The sequence below is a fragment of the Pelobates fuscus genome, chromosome 13 (genome assembly GCF_036172605.1).
Source record: "Pelobates fuscus isolate aPelFus1 chromosome 13, aPelFus1.pri, whole genome shotgun sequence".
NCBI lineage: Eukaryota > Metazoa > Chordata > Amphibia > Anura > Pelobatidae > Pelobates > Pelobates fuscus.
Window position 1 is genome coordinate 78632591 of NC_086329.1, and position 23513 is coordinate 78656103.

General features: G+C 42.8%; 1 protein-coding gene across 2 annotated transcripts in view; it reads right to left on the reverse strand.

Moving 5' to 3' along the window:
* Positions 1-23513, reverse strand: part of SLC24A4 (solute carrier family 24 member 4) — a 188043-nt gene that overhangs the window by 64585 nt on the left and 99945 nt on the right. The gene's annotated exons all lie outside the window — the stretch shown is intronic.

The window sequence follows — 23513 nt, forward strand, 5'->3', positions numbered from 1 at the left end:
GCCAAATTCATGTACATTTCAATTACAATATGAGCAGCTTCGATGCACTTCAATGTAATTCATGCACTCATTAGGCACCAATTTATTGTGCCAAACTCTACAAGCTACTAATGGAGCTACCGGACTACACTAAGGCATATATGAAGATATAGTGATATAAAAAGAACTGAGATTAGTATGTTTGAAGTAGATCCCATTAGTGGGCATTCTAATGGACAAGAATGGAGTTTGAAACATGAAGTTATTCAGTATCATAAAGAGTATTCCGAAATGGAGATCAGAATGTAGAATTACCTGTAGTATTGCTGTATGTGAGCAATTCAGCATTGAACAATGTAATTAGTGCAATTAAATAAATGATATTAAAAAGAAGAGAATAGCTCGGGTAGACGGCTATTAATATTTAATTAGTTGAGAAGTTAATTTGTTCATAAGCAATCTCTTTAAACAGAGGTTTATACAGAATCTATTTTATAGTAAATATTGAAACGGCCAACCAGAGACAGTAACACACCATGTTCTTATGACATGGCCAATCAGAATGTCATTTAATTCATCTCACCAATCTGGTTAACAAGAGCCAATTACTATTTTAGACCCATGGAAACAATCACCCAGAGATATGCATATATAGCCCCCTGACATGGCATGCAGAGGTTAGGCCTTGGTAAGCCTTGCTCACATAGTCAACTGGTAAAATAGCTTTTGGTCCATCTAACTGAGGTGGCCAGCCAGACAAATGTATCTGCTATTAAACATTACATGAGAGCAACTCAACATAAGCAATCTCTCCTCAGCTGACTTGCATGTAAGGTACAGGTTGTGGGACAAATCTCCAGACCTCCGGAATTGTGCATCAGGGAACATTTACAAAGCACTTTGACAATGAAATAAACAGCTAAATTATGACACCAACAGCTTATTAGAATGACTTCACTTGACAGTAGTTACATTAAGAATATCTTGTACTTCGAAGCCTCTTCCGTGGAATTGGTTTTCTTTCCTTCTTTCACCCAATCCATGCATTGGTTTATGATCGCATATTGTTACACATCTACATATTTATTTCAGTTATGTTACATAGTTAGTTACATAGGCTGAAAAGAGGCATGCATCCATCAAGATTGGCCTTTCTCGTATAGTTTTTTGCTGCAAAACCCCCCCCAATTTGAAGCGTTTCCAATTTTACAACAAATTAGAATGGCAGTCAGATCTCTCCTTGGATAAAGAAGAGGTTACTCTACACATTAAAAAATATATCTTTGAATATTATGTAATATTTGCATTCCTATTTGTGTTTATTTTTATTGTATTGATTCTATCTTTATTTTACTTCTTTTCTTGACAAAAGGGGTTTAATGAACTATACAAATATTTTTTCACAGTTTTGGCTAAAATAATCTATGCATAAGTAGCACAGTTTAAGAAAAGTATTCAAAATAAATAAATTTGTCCTGAATTACAGACTACAGGTGGTCCTCATGTAGCGACCTACCTGTTTTACGACGGCTCGCACTTACGACCAGGCGTAAGTGTGAGCCGTCGTGGGGATTCCCTGCTCTGGTGTGCATGTGTATGTTTGGGGGAAACTTCCCTGAACATAGACGAACACACGAGAGCAGGGAATCCCTCTAATATATGTTCGGGGAAATTTCCCAGAGCATAGATTAGAGGGGTTCCCTGTTCTGGTGCGTTTGTCTATGTTCTCGGAAGTTTCCCCGAACATAGACGAATGCACCGGAGCAGGGATACCCCTAACTCCTCACTTATCGACCAATTCGTTCTACAACCTGGTCGTTAGAATGGAACCAGGTCAGTAAGTGAGGAGTGTCTGTACATCACATACCTATGATTTCAGTTTACCTTTGGATCCCACAAGTCGCAGGTCACAAGATACAATGAGTGTTATACAATTTCAATGTAACATTTTTTTTTAAATTTGATATAGGTTTGTCTCGAGCACAAAAGTACATTTTTATTTGAAGTAGATGTCATACCCAACAGTACTTTTTACATTTAACTGCCAATGTATTTTGTAAATCTGATGTTTGTTACTACTGTTTACAACCCCATATTGTAATCTGCTACATCTTCTGAAGATACAGTGCCATAAGAATAAGACTATTTGGTTTTACAGTTAGAATTTTAACTAAGGGATTTGATGGACCTATGGGGCATTGTAGCAGTTTTAATGTTCAAGTTACTCCACAAAGCTACAATTTATTTACGAATTTATGTCAACATTGTGTAATGCCTTAACTATGGTATCCTCTTACTTCCTGGTTCCACGGAGCCTAGCCACACCCCTGTATGACACGGTCTGCCTATTTAATCTGACTGCACCAGCTGATCAGGGCTGGATTATTGAACTACGTTCCTTACTCACAACCCGGCTACAACTTCGTTGTGAAAGCCTCTGCTACCAGACCGGACTGAAAGACTCTGCAAAGTTCCCTTCACCTCTCCTCATCCACGACTAAAGATTAAACACTCTTCATACGCCTCTGAGGAGATCTCGGGAACCAGTGTTCTATGTGCCGGAAGCTAAGTAAAACCAATGTGATAAGAGTTGCATCTAAAAGCTGTTATTACCTGTCTCCAAAAGTCCTTCGGTAAAAACAATCCCGTTACAGCTAACTTCAACTCATACTTCATATCAGTTATCTGCATCTGTCTTGCTTCAGTTAAAGTATAGAACAGCTATTGTAATTGCTTATCACCTAAACCGTTGATTCTACTAAGAGACTCTTTATTGATTCAGTGTCTGCAATTTACTATCGTTTACTACTTAAAGCTACAGTGCCTGTAATTGTGGACTTCAGTTATCATTTACTACTTAAAGCTACAGTGCCTATAATTGTGGACTTCAGTTATCGTTTATTACTTAAAGCTACAGTACCTGTAAATTGGAATTAAAGTCAATACCTTTTACTTTTTATAATAAATCTTCAAACTATACGAAATCTGCAGTTGTGTTCCTTCATAACAAATGTTTAGACGTGACAGAATAATCCAGCCATTGTAATGGATCCAGCAGATTTCGATTCTACTATAGCTACGCTGAATCAAAGAGTTAATACACTAGCCCAAAGTGTGCAAGACCTGCAAGTTACTAATGAAAGACTTCTCACTTATATCAGAGATTTACAAACTCATACTCCTCATACTACTCTGCACTCGGCTAGTGATCCTGCTGTGTGTAACCCTGAAAAGTTCTATGGAGATCGTTCCAGATACAGGGAGTTCCTCAACTCTTGCAAACTTTTAATTGCTTTGAAACCTAGATCCTATCCTACAGAAAGAACTAAAGTTTGTTCGGTTATTTCCTTTCTAAGAGGTGAACCTATGTCATGGGCTCATTCCTTTCTGGAAAACGATGACCCCATTTTAGATTCACTGGATGAATTTTTTGAAGCCATGTCTCTTCTCTATGAAGATCCTAACAAACAAGCTACAGCTGATTTAACAATCAGAACACTACAGCAAAGAAATAGACCCGTTGAAGATTACATTGCTGAATTCAAAAGATGGGCTATAGAAACGCAATGGAATGACATCACATTGCGCAACCAATTTCGAATTGGTTTATCGGAAGCTGTAAAAGATGAATTATCTAGAACAGAACTCCCTACTAATTTGAACGCTCTAATTCGCCTATCAATCAGCATTGACAGAAGATTAAGAGAAAGAAATGCCGAAAAAGCCCTTTCACATTCAAAAGACCGCAAACCTTTCACTCCCTCAAAAGCTCCAGATAAGACTTCCATACCAAGTGAACCTATGGAAATAGGGGCTCCAAAGCCTCCTGACAACCCATCTGAACCAATCGAACCTATGGAAATAGGGATAATAAGAAGTCCCCTCACTCCTGAAGAGAAAAATCGAAGACGTCAATTAAACCTATGCATGTATTGTGCCTCTCAAGTTCATTTAGTCTCTGATTGTCCTTCATTGAAACGGATAAAAGGCAGAAGGCAGTCTCATGCCTCTTCCATCCTAAGTGTACTTCCCTCTACAGCAAATACTCAAATGTCCCCTATCGTTCTTGTATTACAGTGGGACAATAAAAGAATTATAACCAAGGCTGTTATCGATTCCGGTGCAAATGGAGTATTCATCGACTCAGCCTTTGTAACAAAGAATAAAATTCCTTGTGTTCGTAAAAGAACTTCTGTACCTGTTAAAGTGATTGACGGGTCCCTCATCTCATCGGGACCAATACTTCATGAATCCATCCCTCTAAAAGTAACCATCAATCATACTCATACGGAAAGTCTTATATTTGATGTCATCTCATCACCATTATTTCCTATTATATTAGGGATCAACTGGTTAAGGAACCACAACCCTCAAATCTCATGGTTTCCCTTCTCTCTTGCATTTGATTCTGATTATTGCAAGAAAACATGCTTGCAACGTATTCCAATTCTCCAGTCTACGAAAGAACCAGCTAAAACCTCATGTTGTTCTGACACCGAACTGGAGTCTCCTCCTCCTACAGTCATTGGAATCCTATCTTCTCTTATCGACGACGTTAAAGGTCTCAGTGAAGACGCTCTTGAACTTCCTAAATCAAGTAAATTATCCAAGAAAAACGGTCTCTACTATTTTAAAGACCGGATTTATGTACCTCCCTCTTTCAGAATTAAAGTACTTGAAATTATTCATGATTCTCCTCTGGCAGGTCATCCAGGTATGAAAAAGACTCTTGAATTGTCTAAAAGATACTATTGGTGGCCTCGTCAAGACCAAACTATTGAATCTTATGTCAATTCCTGTTCTGTATGCCAAAGATCCAAACATGTGTCCTTGCTAAAGCCTTATCATCCTGACCCTTTCCAAAGAAATGTCACTACTTCTCCTGATCCCATATTGGTCCAGGGTGAAGAAGAATACGAAATTCAAAGTATACGGGATTCAAGGATCCATCGTGGCTCCTTACAATACCTCATCAGATGGAAAGGATATGGTGTTGATGAAGATACATGGGAAAACTCCTCTGTTGTTCATGCTAATAAATTGATTTCCAAATTTCACAAGCATAACCCTTCTAAGCCAACTCAATAGCACCCAGAGGTTGCTCATTAGAGAGGGGGTACTGTAATGCCTTAACTATGGTATCCTCTTACTTCCTGGTTCCACGGAGCCTAGCCACACCCCTGTATGACACGGTCTGCCTATTTAATCTGACTGCACCAGCTGATCAGGGCTGGATTATTGAACTACGTTCCTTACTCACAACCCGGCTACAACTTCGTTGTGAAAGCCTCTGCTACCAGACCGGACTGAAAGACTCTGCAAAGTTCCCTTCACCTCTCCTCATCCACGACTAAAGATTAAACACTCTTCATACGCCTCTGAGGAGATCTCGGGAACCAGTGTTCTATGTGCCGGAAGCTAAGTAAAACCAATGTGATAAGAGTTGCATCTAAAAGCTGTTATTACCTGTCTCCAAAAGTCCTTCGGTAAAAACAATCCCGTTACAGCTAACTTCAACTCATACTTCATATCAGTTATCTGCATCTGTCTTGCTTCAGTTAAAGTATAGAACAGCTATTGTAATTGCTTATCACCTAAACCGTTGATTCTACTAAGAGACTCTTTATTGATTCAGTGTCTGCAATTTACTATCGTTTACTACTTAAAGCTACAGTGCCTGTAATTGTGGACTTCAGTTATCATTTACTACTTAAAGCTACAGTGCCTATAATTGTGGACTTCAGTTATCGTTTATTACTTAAAGCTACAGTACCTGTAAATTGGAATTAAAGTCAATACCTTTTACTTTTTATAATAAATCTTCAAACTATACGAAATCTGCAGTTGTGTTCCTTCATAACAAATGTTTAGACGTGACACATTGGTGGTAAAAATAAATATATATATTATATATATATATATATATATGTTTTGGCATATTTTAAATACACATAACATTCTATTAGGCATTTTGCACATGTGATATGTGCCACTATGATAAAAAAATAAAAAAATTATGCTCAACAAACTTTTTTATTTTTAATTCTTTATTTTTGTTGTGCTTTGGGTAACATAACAAATAAGCTCTTGGTGCCCCAATAGCATTCCTCGAGCACATTTTCAGGCAAAACAATAGGGACATTAGGATTATCAGCACACATTTTGTAAACGAGATATTAGTAATGATTAGGACATGGTATTGGCAAATGTAGGTCGCAATAAACAACGTTGTGGGTACAAGAGGGTAAGACACATGACTGAACTAGGCTATAAGCATGTACAATTCTTCGTTAGTGTGTCGGTCTTATGAGGCCTACGCACTTTAATTTATGCGTTGTAGGCAGGTTAAACTAATTGTCTAGGCATAGAATCTAAGACATTAACATACATCTACATGAACATAGTAAAAGGTGATATGTCTAGGGTTTCAGTAGGTTGGTTAAGCGGATATAACAAATCTAAGTATACCAAATAAAGAGTACTGTTAGACTATGAAGGTATGATGCTAAACAGTAGCTTGAATCTGAGAGAGTCCTATCAATGCAGTGCATAACGATAAGCATATCTGTGCCTCAATATCTTAAAACTGAAAAAAGGTAAAATTAGAGAGTACTGTGAGTCCACAAACCAGTCCCCTTCAGCCCATGCCGGTTCTTGGCATGCTGGGCTTCGGTGTCAGCCCGTGGGTGATTGCTGTCAGGTACGGTGTGGTGGCTCCTGGGCATCCCCGCTGATTAGGTCTGTGCTGGTAGCTGCCTGTACCGACCTGGGAGACTGGGGTCTTCTCGTTCGCAGCGTGAGCCGGGATGTAGACTCTATCGCTGTGGGCCTTGCGCTTGCCGGTCGTCCGTGGTCTCACTGATGTGGGTCGCATGCCTGGGTGCTGTTTCGTCTGCGTGGAGCCGCATCGCTTCGGAGGCGGGAGTCCCCTTCTGCCCCGGGGTTGCATGAGGGCTGGTGCTTGTAGGCCACGAGCCTGGAGACCATTGTGGGCCAGGTTCAACCCTTTCGGGATGGTGCGAGGAATCATGGCAGGTCGCTTGGGGCTTCGCTTAGCTGTTCCCCGCTTGTGTGGCCGGCACCTCAGGGGCTTGCCCCTTGTTGCTCTCAGCCCGGGAGGGCTTAAAACGTGGGGATCGGACTCTTGGGTTGTGGTGTTGCCCTGAAGCGGACCCTCACTCACCCGACTGCCGTCGGCTCCGAACGTAGCAGAGGAGATTCGGCGTGGCACTTCAGTCCCTAAGCGTGCCTCTAGCTTAGCCCAGAAGCGTTCAAAAATAAGCGTAATGGAGTCACTTGCTTGTTCCCAGGTGTGCATCGCTTCTGGTTGTGTTTGTAGCTTGTCTGATGTCGATGGCTGATAATGCGCCGCCATCTTGGGTGTTCCCGTCACCGCATGTCTTTTAGAGGTGTTTGTGCCTGTTGCTTGGTGCTGGGTTCGGGACACTCCGTCCGGCGGGGACCGGGATATCCCCCACCAGTCCATAGGGGAGGGGGTGCACGATTTGCACTCGCTTGTTGCGTTCCGCATCAGGTTGGAAGGCGGCCGTCCTTCCCCCGTGCGTCCGCTAGGCCTCATTCTATTGCCGCGGTTCCCGGTCAGGATTGGTGCCGAGTCTGATATCGGCGCGTTCCAGAGTGCCTCCTTTAGCCGATAGGCTGATTTGTGGAGGTGTCTCAGCGTTTTTCCTCGGGTTATCCGTCGAGTTTGGGCCATCACGGCAGGAGCTCTGGTACAGTTGCTCAACAAACTTAATACCCCCATTGTATGCCCTAGGCATTATCTTGTGAAGTTACGTTGCCATATAAGAGATTACAAATAAACAAAACACAGTATCAAGGTGTAAAGATCGAAGTTCTCTGGACACCTAGGTGGGGTCACCTTCACCCACCCACACACCAACAAAGAAAGACAACATACACGATTGGTGGAGCACAGTAAAGAAATATTTATCTCACGTAGGGTATGAAACATGCCTATGGCAAACAGAAATACAGAATAAAAGGATAATAGTGCAAAAATGTCTGACTATGTGGTGAGGCCAGCAATAAGTATAGATCTCACTCACAAGCTCAGAGCAGCCACTTGGCAAAAGTGTATAGCTCAATGGAATATTAGAAGAGAGATCCTCGTATCACTCCTGGATGGCACTCTATAGCTGTGTGAACAGGTAAGATCTCATAGTATAACACAATAAATATTTCTATCTGCTGGTGATAAATATGCACTCACATGCAACCAGTTGGTATTAAGCTCATCTCAATGATGCACAGAGATCCAGAGTCTTTAATACAAATTTAACATCTATTCTGAGGGGTTGGGTATATAGATTTCAAAGAAGGTTTAATGTGAATTATCCACTATGCAAAGCCACAACATATCAGGTTTTACTTTACATATTTTGCGCTCTCTAAAATGAATTTTAAATAATTGTTCATAAATTCTGTTTTGTATTATTCGACCAATATCTTTATTTGCCCTATGAGGAGGTTTGAACTAACATAATCCCTCAATACATCCCTAATACACCAGAGTAATCTTACACCCGATAACAAGACCAAAAGAATAATCCTTCAGTACATGGCCAATCTGAGTAATCCCTTACTAAATCTCACTTTGCAAGGATAGGTTAGACAGAATGCAATATTCCTCATATATTGGCAACTGTGGATTTTAATAATCTAGTGATCATGGACATATTTTATAGACCGTCAACATTTTAGTTTTAATAACTTGGTCAAGAGTAAAGGGGACATCTTAGTCCCCTGCACAGACATAAAATCAGTCACAGGAGAAGGAATACGAACCTAACAATTCACCGAATTAAAGTATTACAGAGAACAAAACTAAAATACTGATTTTTCATGAGATCACTAAAAAGCCCTGCACGGACAAATCTGACCCATCGAATCTCCATCTTAACAAGTAGTTGTAGATGACTACGAAACCTTAATTAAAGAGTCTGTGGCACTTGCTCAGCAGAACTGCAATATTATACAATATATTATACAATATATAGACTGACCCTTTCACCACAGCATTCTGTTAATTAAATTGGGAGTTGGAAAGAGGTGAATAGGCAGGAATGCTATAGAAACTTCAAGGGAAGACACAAACTATTTTGGGAGGGTTTCACACTTCCTTGTTGCAATGGACACTGGGTAGCCTTGCAAGTGAAAGCAGAAACACTAATCTGAATGTTGCTAAACAAGAAACGCATCAAAATATTAACCCAGGCACTGCAGCTCTTTGCATAGGGATGGGGTGTCTTCTACAAGATAAACCATTCCAGACATTAACTAGTTAATGCCCCATTTTTTTGTAACCATGGCAACCAGTGTGCAGATTTCATTGGTGGCTGGGATGGGAATGGGTGTAAGTACAGCCATATTAGGCTTTTATGTTACAATGTCTGTAGTAACATTGTGACTATTAGGACAGCAAATAAATTGGACATAACAAAAGCATAGAGTAAATATATATTAATTTTTCTATTTATTGTTATATGTGATATGCTTACTATTTCAAAGGGTAGATCACATTATTAAATGCCACATTGCACAGCATGATCCAACACTGTACAGTATAGAGTCCCTCAATTTTAGGACAGCGCATGTTTTATGCATATAGCAAAAATCAGGCCAGGGAAAAAAGACATACAACGCATCTTTCCCTAACAACAACCAGTAAGGAGAGAGTGGCAAATTATGTGAGCATCCCAAAATGGCAGCTGCTGTCAGAGTATGACTCCCATCAGTCTTTGGCAGTCAGCATCACACCTCCCTTTGCTACAGGAAAGAAGTGTGTAAACTGTATAGGTTCCCTAGATTGGGATTAACAATCTCGCTCTTATGGAGTGAGGGGAATCAAATGAAAATATTTGTAATTTATTTTAAAAATATTCATGCAATATAAATAATTTTGAAGCATGTAATAGATGGATGGAAACGCATACATTTTATGACAGACCATTCTTTGTGTATAGGTGCCATTAGCTTACATGTGTAAACATTGATGACATAGCTTTTCTTGCACAAACAGTTTAAAGGATCACTATAGGGTCAGGAACACAAACATGTATTCCTAACCATATAGTGTTAAAACAACCATCTAGCCCCCTGGGCCCCTCATGCCTCCATAAATATAGCACAATCTTAATGTATTCAAGCCTGAAGCTGTAGATCTGCATGCTGTTTGCCTCAGAAAAAACAAGCAGACTGCTGACATCATGAGGAGTGGTAGCCTGTTACAATCCTAATGCTTCCCGGTAGGATTGGCTGAGACGGACCAGGAGGCAGATCAGGGGTAGAGCCAGCATGATTCAAACACAGCCCTGGCCAATCAGCATCTCCTCATAGAGATTAATTGAATCAATGAATCTCTATGAGGAAAGTTCAGGGTCTGCATGCAGAGGGTGGAGTCACTGAATGTTTGGATGCATTTTAGGCAGCCATGACCCAGGAAGGATCTCTAACAGACATCTGAGGAGTGGCCAGTGCAGTTATCACTAGGCTGTAATATAAACACTGCATTTTCTCTGAAAATACAGTGTTTACAGCAAAAAGCTGAAGGTAATGAGTATACTCACCAGAACAAATTCAATAGGCTGTAGTTGTTCTGGTGACTATAGTGTCCCTTTAAGAAAAGTTAAATTAGATAATTCTGGTACATGGGGTATATTACCACATTAGTTGAAAGTGTTAAAGGAACATAATAGAGTTAAAAATACCATAGTGTGTTCCTAACGCTATGCATACCTCCCAACATTTCAAATGAACAAAGAGTGACCCTTTAATTCTTTAAGGATGTGGGCCGTAGTGTGGCCAGGGGTGTGACTGTTCTGGAGATTCGTAGGTGACTGACTAATAATTTATGCAACGAATATGTAATTTACAAAAATAACTAAGTATCTTATTTGCGCAGACTGATTTCTAAACACTTTTATTGTAGTTTAAAGATACATTACTGTGAGTGTATAACTGAGCTCCACATCAAAAACAACAACAATTTGGAGCGCCTAGAAAAGAGGGACACTGGGATAGAAAAGAGGGCCAGAGGGATTTAGGCCCAAAATAGGGACTGTACCTCGTAAATAGGGACACTCTTAGAATGTAAGTTCTAGAGCTCCTCTCCATAGTTATATTCAGCCCCCCCCACTATAGGCACCCAGACAACTTCAGCTCAATGAAGTGGTCTGGGTGCCAGGTCCATCTAGGTTTAACCCTGCCTGCTGTAAACATAGCAGTTTCTTTAGGGTTAACCCAGCCTCTAGTGGCTGTCTTATTGACAGCTGCTAGAGACGCCAACGTCCATAGGAAAGCATTGAGTATGCTTTCCTATGGACTGGCTGAATGCGCGCGCGGCTCTAGCCACACATGCGCATTCAGCCGATGACATCAGAAGAGGGAGGAGAGTCCCGGCGCTGGAGAAAGGTGGATGTTTAACCCCCTTCCTCTCCATTCAGCCCGGCGGGAGTGGAACCCTGAGGGTGGGGGCACCCTCAGGGCACTGTAGTGCCAGGAAAACAAGTTTGTTTTCCTGGCACTATAGTGGTCCTTTAACCTCTACCACTTTATTTTTTATTTTTTTTTATGTATTCTGTGTTCGTGTCAAAGATTTACAGTTTTACAGAAAAAGGTATACCATGTATGTGTATAACATGTACTTTGCCACTGGAGGGCTGTTATTGAGTGATTACTCGCACCCTCAAATCCCGGGTCATCCATCCTGCCTATTGGGGAAGGAGGAGATATGCGTCAAGGGTATCGCACAGTGTCTTTAGCAAGTGTTTTGCTTAGGGTCATAGAGTGGGTATTCCCAGCTCCGGTTTTGAAAGGTGTCCGGTCTGTTGGCTTTGCTATAATCCCCTTGGAAGTTGCTGTCTCCCTACCTCCCAGGGGTCCGAGGGGGAGTGGGGCTTGGGGTCAGTCTCCGCCCCCAAACATCCAGGCACCCCCTTTGAGCGGGGTAGGAGGGAGGGCAGGATGGAAAAGAGTGCTGCCTGGGAAAGGAAGAGAATTAGAAGTCTAGCACGGGTAAAAGAGAAGAGAAGTGAGACTGGCGAGGGGGGCAAGAGGAAAAGGAGAGAGGATCGCGGGAGGCAAGAGAGAAGAGGGGTTAAAAAAGGGGTTGGGAAGGGTGAGTGTGGGTGGGGGGTGGCTAGTGCTTAGTGGCACTCTGTTTGGGCTGCTGTGTGGCCCGATTGTTGGGTTAGGGTTTCAAAGTCATCTTTCAATTCTTGCCTGATGGACTGGTTGGTTGTCAGGATTAATGATTCGAGAGGATGTGCTTGTTAATTGAATTAATGTGGAGCTACGCTCTCATCTGTTCCAGTGTAGTTAGTGTCCCAAAGGGCCCATGTCTTGTGGAAGGCTTTGAAGGAGTCCTGTATTTGTGCCGTGAGCTCAACGAGGTCTCGTGTTTTTCAGTTTGCGTATGATCGTTGCCATTGTAGGGATGCATTGATCCGCCCATAGTTCAGCAATCGCCCGTATAGCCGCCAGGGTTATTCTTGCGACAAGTTTGTTTTCACTCCGGGTGAGGGAGTCAACAGCATTGTTCAGGGATCCGCTGGGATGGGCTTTGCAATAATTTTCTCTATGAGTAGGTGTACTTCTTTCCACAAGGGCTTAAGTTTGGGGCATTGCCACCAGCAGTGTAGATAGGATCCTGTTTCTCCACATAACTTCCAACATGACCCGTTGGGTAGTTTGCCCATCTTATGGAGTCGGTATGGTGTCAAATACCAAAAGTTTAAAGTTTTATAAGCCTGCTCTTTATGAGTGACACATACGGTGAAGGAACCAATTGCTGCCCAGATCTCCGACCAGTCACCTGGGTCCTCTGGTGTTCCAATGCCATTGTTAGAGATGCGCCAGCTGCGTGGTAGTAGTGGAGAAAGTTGGGTATAACCCGAGTCCGCCGTGTTGTTTTGGCACATACATCGTTGTCCTCTGAGTTCTTGGTCTGTTTGATTTCCAAATAAATTTGTCTATGGCTGATTATAAGGTCTTGAAGTCTGTTTTCAGTACGGGGATCGTCAGGGTCTGAAAGAGGTATAGGAATCGGGGGCGTAAAGTACTGGTGGTGGGTGTTACAATAGTGTACCACCTACAGAGCTGCAAATTCAAGCTAGAATTTATGTCTAGTAAATTATATATTTTATGCCTACAAGGGAAGGTTACAATTAAACCTGTTAAGAGATTCACTAGGTTCTACTGATTAATTTACAATCAATCCATTAAAGTGTAAAAATGTCAGATGGAGAGATTCATCACAAAAAAAAAAGTAGTGAAAGATAATCCTGGCTCTCTCCTCACTTTGGGTTTATTCTCTTTTCCAAAAGTAGTTTGTTCTGGAGCCAAATATCGTTAACAAACACAAACTGTGAAACAGATTGCAAGTTTAGGTGCATTAATGATCTTGGGAAATGTTCTCTCTGCAAATAAAGGCTTTCTTGTGACAGACAGGGGCTAGCAACATATTAGAGATACATTGTATCTGTCAGCTTCCAGCAGCTAGCCGAAGTGTCTCTGTAACACAGCCTCATTAGCTCCAAAATTCAATGCCTGCCTAGACTTGACAGAAGAAGATTGGCAATCAGACGCTGAAAGCTCAAAGGAAGCTTTCCTTTCCCAGATCACCGTCTTCTGTGATTCTTAATCTCCTAAAACTACAGTGGAAGGGCCAAGTAGAGCAACAGGCCTCATATACCGATACCAGGTGCTTTGTCGGATATAAAAAAAATAAAAAAATAAAAAAATGGGACAAGAACATAAAAAATAGCGCAAAAAAATATATAGTTCTAAAGACCCAGGGAGGCACGTAAAGTGCAAACAAAATAAAATTTAGAAAAATAAAGTTCATTCTTGGTTAGCTTTAGTGCATTAGTGACAGTTTTACGGTGGAGGTCTGTTGGGCCCCAGTTGGATCTCACTGATAGCGGGTGTGTATACCCTGTGTGTGTCTCGTATTATCAAGCTTAGGGTGTTCACCCCCAGTCAAGTCTGTAGGTGTGTGGGATGTCTGCTATTTTTTAGATTTAATAAAGGTAGGGTACTCTTTTTTTGGTCATTCTCCCCCTCAGGACCCATCTCCTATATGTGGGTTCCTTGTTCATATATGCATTAGTGACATTTGAAGTGCTTTAGTAACCAATATTGAGTTCTTAATAAATATCATAACTGTGCAAATATATTCAACAAATTAGAATTATTTTAGGTTGTTGTACAAGTGATTTTAAACATGCTCACTTTCCTTCCATACCACAGTATCAGAATTACAGTTGAGAATTGGCCTGGGGTGAGACAACAAATATCCCAAGGGCAAATACGTCCAGGGGCAACATATATACATACATATTCATTGTGGTCTGGAAGCCCAGTTGCCTCTGGATAATGGAACTGCAGACCACCAGTACTAGAACAAGTTGCTTGCAAATTAACCCATGAAGTGCTGGGCTGGCAACAAAGCCTGCTTAATTCTATCATGGCTCTCGTCTCCTGTATTCAATCTGCATGTAATCAGCATAAAGACCCACTGTGCGGCTGTAAACCACAATCCCTTGTATATTGCTAGTTTGGGCAGGGGGTGACGGAATAGCCCTCCCTGTCAGCCCTCCTCTGTGCAACTATATTTCCATTCTTGGTTTTTGACCAAACAATAACAAATAAACGAAACGTCTGTTATTGCTACTTTTTGCCATTATTCTTCCAGTGCTACTTATTATTATTATTATTACTACTGTCATTTATATAGTGCTGACATTCCGCTTCACATCTTCCATAATGCTCAGAAAAGTGTGAATTTTATTGTAAAAGGAAACTGGTAATATGGTAAGAAGATAATATCACACATTAGAATTGCAGACATGAAGATCAAAGTGGATGAATACAGAAAAACAAAAACAATGGCCAAAAGGGGAAGTAGAGCTCAGAAAAGTAAAAAATATGAGAAATAATCGGAACACGTGAATTGTATATAACAACTTGTTAGACAGAACCAATGAGAGCCCCAAAGGAGGGAGATGCAAGCCACCTTAGGCTAGTTAGCAGTTATATAGCATTGCTCCTACCATTTAAAAAGGACAGAGAGGGAAACTTTAATTTTAGGGGTGTGGTGGGGCAGTAGCCAGAGGCAGGTCATTTGAGAAATTGTATGCAACTTACTAATAATATATACAACTAAAACTTAATTTATAACAAGAACAGTGTATCTTATGTACAAAGACTGATTTATCATAGTTTAACCCTTTCCCAATGTTAGTGCATCCTATGCCGTCCTTCAAAAGGAGGACTATAACAACGTTCGGGCAGCATAGCACGCCCGATCGCTTGGGCTCTCTTTCAGCCTGTGAACTTATTCTCCTCACCCGATCCGATCGGTGGGACTGCCTGACAACTAAGGTCGACTCCTTGCAGCAAATCCCGCCAATTTGAGGAATCTTTGTTGTAGATTAGGGTCTGTGTGTTTTGCTTCCCTTGCACATAACGTGACACAGTCCTTGAGGGGTTAAAGACATTACTGTATTATTGCTGTGGAGCTCTGCTATACACTCAGTTGGTTTTTGGTTTTGTTTTGTTTTTCCTATTCATATCCTTGAGCTAGGAGTGCTATTGCTTAACGCAATATATTTAGCTTGACACGGAATTTGGCACATTCAGCTTGCTGTAGTTGCAGGTTTGCAGCTCAGGTTCTCTGCCCTCTACAACTCCAGTGGTGAGTTTGCAAATTGCTTTTTCGATAGATCATGAAACCAGGAGCATCTCAAGGAATGATTGTAACCTAATGTTTTGAACACACTATTCCAATCGGAATTATGCATTTTGTGAAGGTCACTTATTTTCACACAATATTTGTGGCCATGCGCATGTTGATCTGGCAGGGTCAAAATGGTAATGTCAAACTCCGTTCCATAAATGCTTACTATGGTAACCATTATTAAGCACCTACAGCCATTTTGGGAAGGTTTAACGCTTCCTTGCATTTACACACCCCTATATAAACAGCATTCCATGGAAAAAGGCCCACAAGGCTGAAACATTGGATGCGTTGGTATACTACTATTGTTTAATCTAACACTATTGATACAGAGGCGATAACAGCACCATCTGTTGGCGGTAAAAAAATTTTTACAAAAAAAACTATATGCACTACCTGAATAGCAAGGCTTGTAAAATTGCATATTCAGGTAGATTTGCATAGTATGAATTCTGCAGGCAGGGGATATATTTTTTTGTTGGTTATCTTCCCCACCCCTTTTTAAATATTTTATACGTTTCTGTATGTTTTCTGACATGTTTTGGTTATTTGTATATATATTTTTTTTTTATTCTTTATTTTTGTGATGCAAAGAGGTTAACATATTAGCCTGCAGTGCCACAACAGCAGCAGCAGGCATAACAAGGTATTTAGTGTAACAACATATGATTGAATTGCACATTTTGTTAGGTAAACATGGTCATACTAGTCCTGTTATTAGGTATTAAGGTAAGTAGTGAGTCATAGCTAGAAGTTGTGCAGTGACTGGCTATTACAGATTGTAAAGTTCAAACAAAGAAAAGACATCTTGCTAACCATAAATTAAGACATGAAATATAATATAATAAAATTAAGTAACATAGTAATATAGTACAATTATGGCGTTTCGGTTAGGTAACATCAGTTTCTGGTATGCCTGTAAAATGACCTATGGTTGTGGGTGGCCAGGTTGACCATCCGGCGTCATGCTTATGTGTCGTGTGGCGTGTGTGATGTACATTGGGCTAACCCACTGTTATTATAGTCGTGCGAGGGTTGAGTGTGTGTGGCCGTCGGGTTCGGTTAGTCCTTAACCTGTTTGCACATAACCGATGTCAGTGAGGGATAGCTACGCGGGTGAATTAGGCTATGCAAATAGTTTAGGTGGCCAATGAACAACTGGCACTTACTGCCTTGTTAATCACTTCCATAGACTGGGAATAAACAGTGTTCCCAATGCTGAGGTTAGACGTGTTTTGGGCTTAGTCGGTATGTCCCCCATGCGTCCGTGTATGGGGCTGGGCCGTTATCATGGTGGGGTCTGTTGCCTGCTAGTATGTGGGGAGGGAAGAGTGTCACCTACTCTCTTCCACTCAGGTTGGTGGTCCGGTTCCCGTTCCCGTAAGCTTACTTGTCCGGGGCAGGACAGGAGGCACTGTGTCTGGTGTATTTACTCCTCTCTGTGTGTGTGCTCTCCCCCTCCACCCTCCGACCTTCCGTCCGCTAGGTCAAATTGTGAGTTCCCTTCCTTCTGGGCCCTTACACCCTGCAGCTGAGCTAACACATACAGTCATCTCTCATAGTTGTAAGAAATTATGACCCTCTTACAAGGATATTCTTTTAGGGAATGTGTGACAAATAAGACACAAACACAAGTGTATAATAAAATGTATTGTTAATATTAATTTAAGGATACTGTTAGATTTTAAAAGGATATACACATTACACATTATAACCATAGTCAGTCCAAAACCAAAAGATACATAATAAAAGGACAATACTTAAACATTTCAATGGAGGTCTTCCCCTTGCGCCTTCATCTTGGGTAATCTGGGACAGACTATCAGTTCACCATGGCCCTGCTTGCTGTGCTGTCCTCTCCAAAGAGACAAAGAGAGAGAGAGCCTTCCTTGGATGTTGTCCTTTTAAAGACTGATTCTTGGAGTAATAAACTACAAGTCCCAGAATTCCTTTTCCCTCCCAAAAGTGGTTTATCCCACCCTCTTTCTCCAGAGAGTTCTGTCTTTACACAAGTCTTTCCCTTTGATCTCTTGGTTTTGATGTGGAATTATTAAAAATCTTTATTGTACTTGTATTGAATTATTGTACTAACTCCATTTTAACTTTATACTGTGACTTCGTCCTCCATTTTGTCCTCCTAACCTGACTTCTTCAATCCTCCATTTTGTCCTCATGACTTAACTTGTTCATTTTAAAACTACATTACGTGACTGAACTTCTCAACCCAATTAATACAGTAGACAAAGACCGTGTTTCCTTCAAGGACAAGTACCAGGAGGTGCTGGCTACTCCTTAAGACTTGCTGGCTACTCCTTAGAGCTTGTAAGATAGTACAGTTTGAAGGCCACAGAACACAGTAGTAATGAAATGTTCTATTCATAAGAGACCTTGCACCTGGACATAAAGCCTGATATCATTGACCGTGTAAAATGATGCTTAGGACCCCCTTGTCCCCCACCCGTGTCCAGAATAATCCCACCTCTGATGGGTGGGCACGGGACTAACCTCTTAATTTTACGAACCAATAGGTAAGACACTAACCCCGTCACTTAACAATTAATCCAATTGATGATGTTTATTTGCTGATATTCTAATAATCAATGATGACGCAAAATGCCTCTTAAAAGGGCCTGCGCGCCCGCTTTTTCTTCACTTGCCAATAAACTTTCTCGAAGTTATTTTAACCTGAACCTCGTGTGTCAGACTTAATTACTTCAGCGTATATACGCAATTTAATTTTATTGATTTGGACAGGAACAGATAGACTTTGAACATTTTGGTTTACTTTCAAAAAGTACCATAACAACTTGGCGCCCAACGTGGGGCATCGGGCTATGTCCGGCCGGTGAGCCGTCCTAAGGAAGACAAGGGTGGACGGAGGAATCCAGGGGGAAGGAAGGGAGATTGATCACCTCCAGATACACGGTAGAGACTTCTGCAGAGCCACCGGTACGTTCCGGCCCCTTTGATTGACCCGTCCACGTGTCTGTGACTGCTTCCCGGGAGGACATCAAAGACAGGTAATATCTTGCCCGGTGTCTCGTTACTCACTTGTTTACCTGCATTTTAGTCTATCTGTTGCCTGGGTGTGTTTGAATTGTGTTTGAATTGTTTGCCTGTTTCCCCATTTTGAGATAAAGGGGGGGTGGACCTGCAGGGGATTTGCCTGGGGTTCTGTCTTGCTTGTTTTCCCCTTTTTGGGATAAAGGGGGGTGGACCTGAGGGGACTTGCCTGGGTCTTCTGTGTGTCTGTCTATCTGTTTGTATTTTACCCCTTTTGGGATAAAGGGGGGTTGACCCGTGGATGTGTTCCTGGGGGGTCTTCTGTTGCCTGTTTTACCTCTTTTAGGAACCACGGTGCTGTGGTTGTAAGGAAAAAGAGGGGTTGACCCGTGGATGTGTTCCTGGGGGGTCTTCTTTGCCTGTTTACTTCTTTTAGGAGCCTCGTGGCTGTGGCTGTAAGGAAAAAGAAGTTTGTGGAACTGTGGGATCTGTGTAGAATCATAGTTTCCTGTGATCCAAGTTTGTGTCACTTTGATAGCCTAGCTAGCTTCACTGTGCGCGTTCGGACTATCCAGCTCTAGTTGAGTTGGGGACGTCCTGACCCGGACCCTTCGGCTCTAGTTGAGCTGAAGGTCCACTGATTATTTAATCGTGGTAGGAGACTTAGCCTTGTGGCAGGGGACTTTGTTTCCTGGGGGAATTCAGGCAGGTATTGCTTGTTTTTCGCATCACGTGGTAGTGAGACTTATAAGTGGGTTTTATAGGGGCACTACGGGAGTGAGGATAGACGTGGCCACATTCTTGTGGACTGCAGAGTAGAGGGAGGCTGGAAAGGATTTCGGACCGGTGTTAGCTGTTATCCTTGGCCGCTGGTAGTGAGACTTATGAAAGTCGTTCTCCGAGCAGGGACACTACGAGGTTGAGAAAGGTGACTTTGGAGTAAGCACATGTAGAAGGAAAGGGATTATTGTTGATTTTATTTGAACTGTAATGCATGCACTGTATTTCAATTGTATTGTTGTCTTGTCTGTTTTATTAGGAGTCTCATGAACTCCTGTGTCTGTCTCTAAGGATTTTTCCTTGCCTTTCATCTTTTCTAAACTTCCTATATTATTATACTATCCACTCCCATTTCTCTTGAAAGAGAAGTGATTGGTCACACACTTCTCACCTCGCTCCAATCCGTGTCTACCACCCCGGGTAGGCGGATTCAGTGACTAGTCTACGTTTTGGGAAGACGCACCTGAGAAAGTCCCACGATTCTCGGGTGGCAGTCGAGCATTGTAGACGTTCTTGTTCAGTTTTCCTTCTCTCTCCCTATATCTAGGACGCTGGTATAGGGGTAAAGGGATTATGGGACAGGATTTAAGCAAGCCCAGTAAGGGCTGGTTAGCATGTGATTTAGTCGAAGACAGAGAGGGTGAGGAAATGGTTAAAGGTGTTGAAAAGATTGCAAAAGTATGTAGAATTGCTGTACCGACATGTGGAAGATTGCAACCAGAAAGTTGGCGTAGGTTACTGACAGAAAAGAAAGGCAAACTTACAGATAATGGTTTATTAAAGACTGCTGAAGCATGGTATAGAGTAGCGAAGGCTATTCAGCTAGAAGGTTGGGTTGAGGAAGAGATAAATCACAAAGGTGTGAAATTGTTTGTGTATCATAATAATTGTGTTGCTGGGGTCTATCCTCAGCCAGCGCCCAAAACCGGCGCCCAGGGAATGTCTATCCCCAAGGTTCAGTCAGCAATTAGTGATAGCCAGCTGACTATGTTCCCCACTCCCAATACCCATCCCATCACCTCCCCTGTCTGCCCGGTCCTGAATTCTGATGGATCTTTCTTTTCCCCTGCCCCATCTTTAACATTCCCATCATCCTCATCCATCCCTACGCTACCTGCTATACCTTCCCCTAACATTTCATCTGCCATTCCTGCCCTACACTCTCTCTCTGTTCATGACCCCCTCCTCTCTTCTTCCACCCAACTAACCACCTCCTCCGCCCTTGCCCCGGCTCCTCCCTCTACACCCACCCCTACCAATCCCTCTCCGTTCCCTCCCATCTCCACCCCAGCTCAATACCCCACCTCCTTCCCCTCCCCAGCCTGGCCCTACCCCTTCCCATATCCCATGGCCCTGCCCTATCCCGGATATCCACTCCCCACTCCCCAAGCCACGCCCCAGGTTCCGGTCATGCCCAGTCCGGCACAGTCTGCCCCGGATGTGCCCTCTTCCAACATGGCCGCCACTTCTTCCCTTAACCCTAATGTAGTACCTTCTCCGGCCACCAATATGGCGGCCCCCAGTTCGGCCCTGATGCCGGTAATTCCCGGTGACTACCTATCCCCAGGTTATGACTCGCTAGCCACCCCTGCATCTGGGGCTCGTTCCCAACCACCGATCCTTTCACCTCATTCAGGCCCTGCACCACGCAAAAGAGCCAATATCATAGAATTCGATGATGACGAGATGGACAGGGTGTCCCATGTCTCATCGGAGCTTGCCGCGGGAGCCCCAACTCATCGTTCTATCGATGACCCCTTTGGCCACAAGGGTCGGGGAGAACAGGCCCCTCCTAAATATGTTGCTTTCAATCCCACTCAAGCTAGTGCTCTCATGAAATCACTCCCTGACCCAGAAAAACAGCCTATGCCCTTCTACCGAGGGATAGTTCAAATTCAAAAGACTTATTCCGCAGCATGGCGTGATCTACTGAGCATTTGTGCTATAAAAGCAGGGGATGCATATTGGCCAAGCATGGCCCGACACCTCAGTACGGATCTGCTCGGCAGTGACGTTGATTACCCCTCCGGAGTAACTTTTTGCACCCAATTAAGAGAATGGGCTAAGGACAAACTTGCGGATCAGGCTGCTGGCCTTACTGATGTTATTCAAGATAAAGGAGAATCAGTGGAAAGGTTTCATGCAAGGCTGTATCAAATGTTCACAGATTTGGGGTTTGATCTTACTGACAAGATTCATTCACAAATGCTGTCAGGTGCGTTTGTCCAAGGTGTTAAAGACTCTATACGCAAGGGAATCATTGCTGCACGTCCTGAATACAAGGTTGTTCCCTTGGATACCCTGCTTTTAGTTGCTAGAGGTCTGGAATCTGTTCAGACCCCAAGAAGACCCAATCCAGCTCCACTCATGGTGGCCCGCGCTACCCCCATCACCTCTGGCACCAAGGGTGCCAAGCTAGAGGATGTAACTTGTTTTAATTGTGGGGCTCAGGGACACTACAGAAGTGATTGTCCGGAACCTAAAAAGGAACCTGGGGCACCCAGAAAGTTCTCTAAATCTGCCCCAGGCCCCAAGACCGAGAAAAAGATTCCAATTATTGAAGAACCAGATGATTAGGAAACTGGCAAGCCTGTGTCTGTATTCCCTGTAATGGCAGCGTCTACAGGGGATAAGGGAGGGCCACTTGCCACAGTGACTTTGCCCATTGAAGACCATCCTACTACATTTCTAGTTGACACAGGTGCAGCCCGTAGTGTTCTACGAGAACAAGACCTGCCAGACCCATCCTTCCTGTCCAGTATTGATGTCTCTTGTGTTGGAGTGGATGGCCAGCCAAGACGTAGCCCTTTAACAACTCCACTACGAGTTGGCTCTAGCCTGCTTGCTCGCTTTGTAGTATCCTCCACATGCCCCATTAACCTGTTAGGTGCTGATGTTCTCTCACGCCTGCAAGCATCCATCACCTTTACCCCGGATGGGCAGGTAGAAATGTTTACACCTCTGTCTGTATCAGACACTTCAGCCCTATGCTCTTTGCCTCTGATGCTGCATATAGAAAAGCCCCGTGAGGAGGCAGCAGAATTAAGGTCCAATTTCCCAGAGGAATTAAAAACACAGGTGCCCGCTAAGTTATGGTCCTCAGGCCCAGAGGACATAGGTCACCTAAATGTTCCCCCTGTGGTGGTAAAGCTTATTTCAGGAGCTAAGTTACCAAGAAAACCACAATATCCATTAAAACCAGCACAGTCTGCTGCAATTTCTGTCCACATCAAGGCACTCTTGGGGAAGGGTGCCCTTGTCAAATGTAAATCTGAATGCAACACCCCGTTATTTCCTGTGAAAAAGAAAACTCCAAAGGGTGAGCCAGAGAAGTACAGGATGGTTCAGGATCTCCGTGCTGTTAATGAAGCTACCGTCCTAGACACCCCTCTTGTACCAAATCCTCATACTCTGCTCTCCGGAGTCCCACCATCTGCAAAATTCTTCACAGTTATTGACCTGGCCAATGCCTTTTTCAGTGTCCCACTGGACCCATCCTGTCAATACCTGTTTGCTTTCACTCATGAAATGCAACAGTATACCTGGACTGTCATGCCCCAAGGGGCACAAAATTCTCCAAGTCAATTTGCTAAGGCCATGGGCACCATCCTTGACCCATGGCAAGCTGAGCACCCAGAAGTTGTCCTACTTCAGTATGTGGATGATCTACTGCTGTGTGGAGATGATATTCCCACTACTGAAAGGTGTTCAATCAGTCTTCTTTCCTATTTGGCAGAACAGGGATGCAAAGCTTCACTCATCAAGCTACAATTCTGTCAATCTTCAGTGATCTTCCTTGGACATTGCCTATCTCAAGGTACCAGACATCTTACTCGGGACCGGGTAAGAGCTGTTCTGGACATTCCACCTCCGAGGACTTCAAAGTCTCTTCATGCCTTCCTAGGCCTCATTTCCTACTGCAGAGCATGGATCCCAGAAGCCTCTCTGCTTATGCAACCTCTCTATGACGCTCTTAAGTCTGACCCGTTTT